This window comes from Helianthus annuus, chromosome 2, assembly GCF_002127325.2.
Source record: "Helianthus annuus cultivar XRQ/B chromosome 2, HanXRQr2.0-SUNRISE, whole genome shotgun sequence".
In the NCBI taxonomy this organism is placed as follows: Eukaryota; Viridiplantae; Streptophyta; class Magnoliopsida; order Asterales; family Asteraceae; genus Helianthus; species Helianthus annuus.
Window position 1 is genome coordinate 70513868 of NC_035434.2, and position 10230 is coordinate 70524097.

Genomic DNA, 10230 nt, shown 5'->3' on the forward strand with positions numbered 1-10230 from the left:
GTTCGTCAGCCCAAACGGCATGACCAGAAACTCATAGTGCCCATATCGAGTCCTAAAGGCCGTCTTAGAGACATCCTCTTCCCGAACTCTCAGCTGGTGATATCCCGATCTCAGATCGATCTTTGAATAGTAGCTCGACCCCTGCAACTGGTCGAACAAGTCGTCAATACGCGGTAGAGGATAACGATTCTTCACAGTCACTTTGTTGAGTTCGCGATAGTCGATACACATTCTGAAGGTACCATCCTTCTTCTTCACAAATAACACTGGAGCTCCCCAAGGCGATGAGCTAGGACGAATGAAACCCTTATCCAAGAGTTCTTGTAGTTGCGTGGAGAGTTCTTCCAACTCTGATGGCGCTAAACGATAAGGTGCACGGGCTACAGGCGCGGCTCCAGGAGCTAAATCAATCTGAAACTCGACTTGGCGATGGGGCGGAAGACCAGGTAATTCCTCAGGGAATACCTCAGGATAGTCGCGTACAACCGGAAAATCCTCTAGCTTCTTCTCCTTCTCTGTGGTATCAGTAACTAGAGCCAAAATCGCAGTGTGGCCCTTTCGTAAGCATTTCTGAGCCTTAAGAAGAGAGATGATGTTCTCAACAGCACTTCTCTTGTCGCCACGAATCATGAGAGGTTCACTACCTAAACCAGGAATACGAACGATCTTCTCGTTGCAAAGAATCTCTGCTCGGTGTTGGGATAACCAATCCATCCCAATGACAACGTCGAAACTACCCAAGACAATAGGAATAAGATCGATAGAGAAAGTCTGGTTAGCGAGAATAAGCTGGCAACCCTTGACTACGTGTGAGGCTTCCAAACTCTTACCATTAGCTAGCTCGACAGTGTGCTTGTCGCTCAGGGGTGTAGGAATACGCTTAAGCATCTTACTAACTTCTAGTGACACATAACTAGTATCGGCACCCGAATCAAATAAGACTGTAACATAAAAGTCGTCGAGAAGGAACTTACCCGTCACCACGTTGGGATCATTCCTTGCTTCTCCTTGACCAATCACGAACACACGTCCCCTAGCACCATTGTTGTTGTTGTTCCCATTGTTACCATTCCCCTGATTGTTGTTGTTCTGGTTCAGTTGGGGACAATTCTTCTTGAAGTGGCCTTCAGCTCCGCACTGAAAGCACCCTTTGTTGTTACCCTGCTGCTGTCGCTGGTTCTGCTGAGGTTGCTGACGATTCTGGTTGACGGGGTATGCGCTTCTGCAATCCTTTGCAACATGACCAGGCTTGTTGCATCGATGACAGTTGCCCCTGGTGCATGGCCCACTGTGGTGTAGGCTACAACGATTGCACTTGGGGTGATTTCCTTTGTACCCACCATGACTTTGACCACCAGACGATTGCTGACTGGGGCTCTTGTGATCGTCCGTCTTTCTCTGCTGAGACTGAGTTTGCACCGAAGTTGAACCCCTGCTTGAAGTTCCATCCCATTTCCGTTTATCCCCACTAGAAGCACCAGAAGTAGTTGCAGCACCTATGCGCTTCGGTAACTTGTTCTGCTCCACCGCTTGGTCAGTGAGACGGTGAGCCAACTGTACAACCTGCTGGATAGTAGTCAACCTCGCTGAAGTCACATGACTTTGGATCTCTGGCACCAAGCCCTTGAGATAGAGTTCAATTCGCTTGTAGGGAGGATCCACCATGGTAGGACACAACAAAGCAAGCTCATGCGATCTCTTAGTGTATGCCTCAATTTCTGACCCCGACATCTTAAGATTGTAGAACTCATCTTCCAGTTTGTGAATGTCGTCACGACTGCAGTATTCCTCCCTGATCATTTCCTTGAAAGTTTCCCATGGGGTGGCATTGGCAGCAACCAACCCTAACATCTGCACTTGAGCATTCCACCACGTGAGAGCCAAACCCTCGAGAGTACCAGTAGCATACTTCACCCTGCGCGCTTCAGGGCATTCACACATTTCGAACACAGACTCCAGTTTCTCAAACCAGTGCAGGAGACCTACTGCTCCCTCAGTTCCGCTAAAAGTAGTGGGTCGACAGTCCATAAAGGTCTTAAAAGTGCACACCGGTGCCTGAGCATACTGACCTAAGGTAGGTGAAAGAAAAGACAGAGTTTAACACAAAGGTTGGTTCACGAGAGTAGGATCCAAATGATCCTAGAACAATTTCGGACTGCAGGATATACCTCCTGCGTGTGCAGCTGCGAGCGCTGCGGCAACTCGCTCGTTGATCAAAGCCGTCAACTGGGCTTGTGTCATGTTAACGCGTCCAGACATGGTTCTTCATAATAAAAGCAATACGTGTGAGAGAGGTTCGCGAAAGCACGATAGTAGGACAGAGTAAGTACGCATGTGTTCAAACAACAGTAGTTATACTAGTCAAGCATACCATGAGCAATGTACTACGCAACTAACAAGTAGGCCATATACATACATTATATTACCTAGAACGTCGAGCCTTGCATGAGGAGCGAAGTGTCGTTGTGGACCGTTGAGCACTAAACCGGTTATAGTCTGGTTTTAACAAAAACGTTTCTCCTTTATTAAAACCAAGTTCACTATAACCAATGGCTCTGATACCAATCTGTCACACCCCCAAAATCCCACCTGCGGAGTACTACCGCTTGGAGGCGTGACTGACCAGGATCCAGCCACCAATCATACTGAACAAGCATATAAGTAATTATAAAAGTTTAACCAATACGATTGGTGTTCCAAAACAAATAAGTTTAAGTTGTAAGCGGAAGCATAAGTTTAAAGTTGTAACATAAGTTCCAAAAGTTTCAAGTTTAACATAGTCTTGTAGCAATCCCTGTCCCACAACGATCCTCCTCCATGCAAGCTCCCACTGAGTACCTATGGTCCTGCAAAGCATGTAGTAACGAGTCAACAACTAGTTGAGTGAGTTCACGGGTGGGCGTTCGTTTTAGTTGTTTCGAAAACAGTTTACATTATCTGGCATCCTGCCGTGGGGGTTACCCCATAGTTTTAAAAAAACGTGACCAGTTCGTTCCCAGTTACTCCGGCACTCCGGCCGTGGGGGCTACCCCATGTAGTTATCAGGCATTTCGGCCGTGGGGGCTACCCCATGTACATCATCTGGCTCTCCAGCCGTGGGGGCTACCCCATGTGTATACTAGACTCGTTACCGTATCGATTGCTGACTGTAGTCATGTTTATGTGCCCTGAAAACATCAATGTCTATCATCATTGACGTGCCCCAGATCCATTAGTTCACGCCCGTCCTCTGCGGCACGGTGTGAGGCTTGTCAGACCTAAATAGCGCTATCTAACTAATGACCCGCTCGCCATTGGCCCGGCGATTAGTCGATACAAAAAGGAGGGACTTCGTGATAGAGTTTTAGTCTAGTACGTTTATCCGTCCATCCGGACGAGGAATCACATTCCTGAACCACTGACGTCCTACCCAAAGGTAGACGAGGAACCCACGTTCCTGAATCCCGTTCCCAACCCAGGGAATCCCATGCTTTGTAAAGGGTGTGAACTCACCTCGGTTTGCTCGGCAGTTAATCACAGAAAGTCAATCAAGTCGCAAGTAGTCAATAACGTCCTATCACGGTTATCACGTATAATCAGATTCGAACCAAGTAGTGCACAAATGTTCAACACGTATGGCAGACACGTTTAATCAGTAGCAGTTCATAGGTAACAGTTAATCACATGTTCAAAGTCCAAACAGTTGGGCTCGTGATAACAGGCCCAAATAACTCATCAACAGTAGCACAGAAGTTCATAAGTCCGGCCCACTAACTAAGGCCCAAAGTGTGGTCTCGAGTCGCAACCGGACTCGCAAGCATGGTCTCGAGTCATGCTGTGTGTTGATCATGGATGGTTGCGAGTCGCAACCGGTGTCGCAACCGTAGTCTCGGTTCATCATGCTAAGGTCTCGAGTCGCAACCGGACTCGTAACCTGTGGTTTCGGCTTGTCCTGTTATGGTTGCGAGTCGCAACCGCGTGGTCTCGAGTCATCACGCTGTGGTTGCGAGTCGCAACGGGTGATTGCGAGTCGGTAACAGTCGTTTTCAAGTTCACGTGTTGATGCAGATGTAGTCAGATTAGTGGTACAGTATAATCAGGCCCAAATCCGGAAATAACCAATAGAATTCCACTAACATATTTCCTAATCAGGTTATTAGTCAAAGATGGATCAAAATCACAAGGGTTTTCAATCTTCAACTATCATTCAAAGTGTTCTTCCTATGTTCAAACACATATTCATCAAGTATTCATCCTTTATTCAAACAAAACTATGAACAAGCATCAAAACACTAAACATAGCACACAACTCGGTTTTTATATATGTCCGATTTCATGAGAAATGCAAATCCGATTTCATGTATCATCAAGATCTAGTAGTTTAACTCTATTTAACACAAGATGTCATGAGTTCTTTAGCAACACATTCCAACACTATAACTTGTTAACATACATAAAACTTCATCTCATTCATGCATCCATTTAAACACAAACATAACATAAACTAATCAATAATCATCAAGAAATACTAACAATAAACATCATCTCATGCATTTTATCATTTAACATGATTAACATAAATCCATAAACATTAAAAGCACTAACCGGTTAATGAAGTGTGTGTGTGTGTCGATCCGAAGTTCCAAGCCCGAGAGTTCTTGTGCTAACCGATTAGATCCGAGAGTCTTGGAGGTGGGTTTGTGTGCTTAAGGCTTAGAGAGAAAAGTAGGAGAGTGTGTGTGTTGTATTGTTCAACAAATGGCAAAAACTAACTAAGGGTAGTTTATATAGTCAAGTTCCAAGAGTGTGCACCCTTAGTGGGTTTCGAGTGGGGGTTCACGGCCCAATGGCCCAACCGGCCACAAGGTTCTCGGCCCAAAGGCCTATTCGGTCACTATTCACTCGAGACCTCTTGGTCTCGAGTCGGGTCCGTTGTTTCGTGTCGGGTTCTCGGTTCACATATAACACGTACACATATATATATAATACACACGCAACAAAGCACTTATCATATAAAAAGGTTCACGTTATCATTTTAACTAGTCACATAACGTACAAGCAAGTTACAACGAAAGGTTCTAAATTTCGAGTTGTCACATCATCCCCAAGTTGAAAGAAATTTCGTCCCGAAATTTGATGGCACTCACTGAGGAAGCTAGTTAAGTTGCATGGTTTTCCCGGTTATCCTGGGGTGTCACAATCACAATCAGATTATGTTTGTAACAATTCACATGCAATCTATGTCACAAAGGGTGCTTAGGCAATCATTATCAAGTAACACAAAACAGTTATTTCATGTTCATACAGTTCGTGTTCCACATAGTTGAGTTTTCAGTCTATTCTAACATGGGTTATCAGTTAACAGATTTAACAGAGTTAACATACTAAAAGAATTAAAATACCAACAGAATTAACATACTAACAGAGTTAACATACTAACAGAGTTAACATACTAACAGAGTAAAAGACTTAACAGAGTTAATATACCAGAACACTCACGAAATCACATGTGACGAAAACACTTAGTAGCGAAAACCCTTTTCTGGCGAAAACCCTTTGGGCGACGAAATCCCAAGGGTTTTCGTCGACTTGAAGTATGGCGAAAACACCTAGTGTTTTCGTCTGGTCCTGTGTTTTCGTCTGGGCTTGATTTCGTCGAGGTAGGGTGTCATCGTCGAACAGTTACAAAATCAAAACCCTAGCGACTATCTAACAGTTACATCGCCTTCATCATACAATCATTCAATCAAACAAATTCATGCAATTACTAAATCGTTACACAATCATGATTATCGTTCAACCATTATTCAATATCAGCAAGTTGTTATGATCATTCAGTATTCGACATATGTTTAAACATAGAACCATAATCTGCTAGTTATCTACTATCATACCATCAACATAACAAGATCATCAACATCAATCAAACATAGACAATATGCATAACACAACTGATCTTACATCAGATTATAAGGATCCCTAACATACAAATCAATTCAAATCATATGATCACAATCATTACATGCTAACAGTTAATTCATAATGCCAACAATTAGTCAAGTGCTTTCAATCAAACAATCGTAAATGGTCGATCACTAACCTAAGCAGGAAAGATAGTAAATCGATCGATGTATGAGGCTCGAGTGCTCACGGCTGCCATTGGGTTTCAAAGGAGAGCGAGAGAGAGGGTGAGAGGGGATTAGAGTTTTCCAGTTACAGTTTTCGTGTGAAGATTAAGGATAAACACTATAACTAATCACTACTGGGCCAAAGCCCATTTGTTGTTTTCGTCAGTTAGTAGTGGATGAAAAAACTAAAGTGTTTTCGCCAACAGGGGTGTTTTCGTGGGGTAGGGGTCTTCGCCAGGGGGTGTTTTCGTGGGTGGGGATTTCGGCCAAGGTTCCATTTTGTTTTTATTAATTATACAAATATTTTATCCATACAAAACATATATCAACAAATGCACTTATATTGCACATCAAATATATATAAACAACACTTTGCGAACAAGTATTAAGTCGAGTAGAGACCTTGAAAACTCGGGTTGTCACATCAATGAATATTATCATGAATTTATCTGATTAGGGTTTCCATACCCTGTTCATGAGATTCATGAATATAAATGGCGCATTAATTTAGTCAAAAGGCATGACTAATAACTCGTAATGGCCATATCACCTTTGAAAAGCAGTCCCCAGAATATCTTCGTCAGCTACCTTCAACTGATGATATCCTGATCGTAGATCGATCTTCGTGTAGCAGCTGGGTCCCGGTAGCTTGATTGAACAAATCGTCAATTCTCGGTAAAGGGTACCAATTCTTGATAATCAACTTATTCAGCTTTCTAAAATCATCACATATCCTGAAGGATCCATCCTTCTTTCTCTCCACAAAATAGATGCGCCAAAAAGCGAAAAGCTTGATCGAATGAAACTCTTGTCCAGTAGCTCTTGAAACTGACTCGATATTTCTATCATTCTCAGACGGTGCTTATGTGACAACCGGTAATTAACGGCTTTTAATTACATGATTAACAAACGTTTAAGCAAATAATAAATAGTGTTTAAGGCACGAATTAACTTAATTAGGCTCTTGGTATGCCTAGGAACGCTGATCGGACGTTACAGTGCGCGTATGAGTATTTTCGTGAAATCTACTGATTATTAAGCGATAATGAACTGACACCATACAAATTACTGAAAATGCCAACAAATACGAAGTTTATATGTATAATTCATACTCATGGGTTTCGTTAACTAATTTATCACGCTTCTGAACGACATAAAACGCAAACGAGAATGAAAAACGCGACTGCAGAAAACGCACCGACAACAAAACGGAAGCATCGGACACGCGTATTACCTTTAAAACATAAATTTTACGTTCTATTTAGTTCCGTATGAAATTTTAGTATCCGCAGTCGAAATCGGATCGGAAAACGGATCAGAAACAAGGAATGAAGCAGTTTACGCGTTTAAGCGCAACTGACAAAAAAAAATATATATACGCTTCAAATATCGAATATCGAAGTAACTTTGAGTATTCTCGACTAAACAATATATTTTACGACATTTTACGGTAATCGGGTTAAACAACGGGCTTCAGAAAATGCTAATGGGCCACACAAAACTCAAGATACGCGCTAACGGGCTTTTAGGCCCAACCCACTTACTAAAAACCCTATGTATATAATGGACACTTATGATCAGATGGCATTTTGAAAAACCCTAACAACATTCACGCACACGACACCCCTAACCCTCACTCCCTGCTTCTCTCTCGTGACCAAGCACCGGCGACCGGAGGGCTCCGACCGGCCATCGGTCTTCTTGCACCTCCGACAAACCCCCCAAACAAACACCTGCCACCCCCTAGCTGTTATACTCGCACAACACCCCCTGCTCACGATTAACGACCAACCACCACCCTCGGGTGGTGGCTTAAGACGGCAAACGGTGGACATCAGAGAACCAGAGAGAGGTGTGACGAAAAGGAGAGAAATCGGGGAAGAAAGGGGACACAGCGGCAGCGGCGGCGGTGCCTCGATGGTGTACGGACAACATGTAAAGGTCATCTTCATCTCGTTTTCTTCTAGATTCGACCCCAAAACCTCGATTTTCGGCCGATTTTCCGGTGAAATGATGAAGATGATGATGATACGAGATGACGGTGATGATTATGATGTGTTGGGGTGGCCGACGGCGGCACCATCGGAGCTACAACAGCGGCGGCGACAGTGAATAGGTAAACACGTTCCAGTTTTCTTTTGGTTCGAAGTTATTTTTTTTCTTTTCTTCGGTTGTTTTGGGCTCGGATCAGATGCCGGCACGAGGGGTTCACACAACAGATGGGTTTGTTTTTTTTTTCTTTTGTTCAGGTCCTGCTTAGACTCGGTTTCGATTCAAGTCGTGGACTCGGTTCCAGTGGTTGGTTAGTATGGTTGCTTTACTTCGAGTTCGGGTCGGCGAAGGTGGTTCAACCTTCAGTTCGGTTTGGTTCAGGATCGGTTAAATTAAACACCAGTTTAGGTGACGGAATCAGGTTCAATGGAAGCGGAAGTGTTTGGTCCGAGTTACTTTGTAGCAGTTGGGTTCGGGTCTCGGTTCAGAGACTTCGGGTCACGGTTCACGCCAGTGGGTTCGGTTCGGTCAACATAAGTCAGCAGCGGTTAGGTTCATGGTTCGGGTTGACTCGGTCAAACCGAGTCAACTCGGGCATACCTGGTCAACTCAGTTCAGTTTTGGTCAACGCCCGGTCAACTCAGGACCCGGTAAAGTTTAGACGTAGCGAGATAATTTTTCGTTATCTTTAGATTTTTATTTTACGCGAACCGAGCTGGACCCGACTAAATAACGTTTATACATTAGTGATTAATTACGTTTTGGAATTTGACAAAAGTTATATATATTGATTGTTGAATATTGTTGAATTTTGACAAAATAAACGACACTCGATTGTCGGGATCTTTTAAAAACAGAGGAAACGCCGTCCGTTTTCCGATAAAAACCCGAAATAGAAAACGTAATTTCATTGTTTACACGACACTTATTGAAATTCGAGCTTTTCTTATAACATAAATAAGAAGACACATTTATTTTTACGACGCTATAAGTTAACAAGAACCGGTGTTTAATCTAAAATAAATATAATTATTTATACTTATTTCAAACGCCCAAACCTCGTAAACTTTCACAACGAAACTATAATTACTTACATTTCGTTAAACGTCGTTATTCGTATAATATATTTTTAAATAAAATAAATATAATTATTTATATTTATTTTAAATGTCGTTTATATTTACAAATATAATTGTTTTATATTTATTTCAAACGACGGAATCCGGAATTTATAAATTCCAAACATTTAGTATACGATAATCCGAGCATCTTTATAACATGAATATACTAGTCTATATTTATTTCAAATATCGCGAATACGAATGTCTATTTCACACGTCAACTTTAAACGCTTTTGAGAACTAGATATAGTTGTTATATTCATTTCAAGCGTCGACGATGCGAATATTTTCGGGTGTTTTTATAACAATGGTATATTTGTTGATAGTCGTTTCAAACATCAAGTTTTTTTTATTATATAAATATATGTATATATATTTACCTATTTCCATCCTACGAAAACTACGAAGAGTCGTACCACTATTCATCTACGCATTTTATTCGTGACGACTAACACGACTTCGTAAGTACATTTATATTTATATTTATATATATAAATACATATTTTATAATGCTCGACAACTAAGTCGATTTCGCGACTTAGTTTTATCCCGATTATAAACGGGATCAATTAACCATAGAATGGTTATTTTAAATCAAGATAGCACCTTAATAGAATCGTTTAGTTAACGATTCGGTAGAGCTCGGACACGTAGTTTAGCCACGTCAATTTAGTTAGAAACTTATAATTATTCCTTGATTAGGAATGCTTTAGTTGTATGCTAACGAGTTCACATTCTTGGGATGACACTACGGAATCACACTAAGCTAGCTTTACACAGGAATATCCAGGTGAGTTCATAACCCCCACTTTTCACTGTTTTACATTTTTTTTATAAAATGTTTTCGGGGGTGGAAAGACATGCAAGTTTTGCAAAATCACACAAGGTTTCGATAAATCAATATCACATATTTATAAACCATTTTGCGACAGAATTTCAACGAACTCAAATGGTTTACGAAAAGATTATACTAAACATACCGGTTTTATGAAAACATAAGTGTTTTTCGA

General features: G+C 41.8%; 1 long non-coding RNA gene across 1 annotated transcript; it reads left to right on the forward strand.

Moving 5' to 3' along the window:
- The first annotated feature begins 7676 nt into the window (after nt 1-7676).
- LOC110917612 lies at nt 7677-8898 on the forward strand. Its single transcript, XR_002580699.2, has 2 exons — nt 7677-8223; nt 8357-8898. It is a non-coding gene; the product is annotated as an uncharacterized LOC110917612 (long non-coding RNA).
- The last annotated feature ends 1332 nt before the right edge of the window (nt 8899-10230 follow it).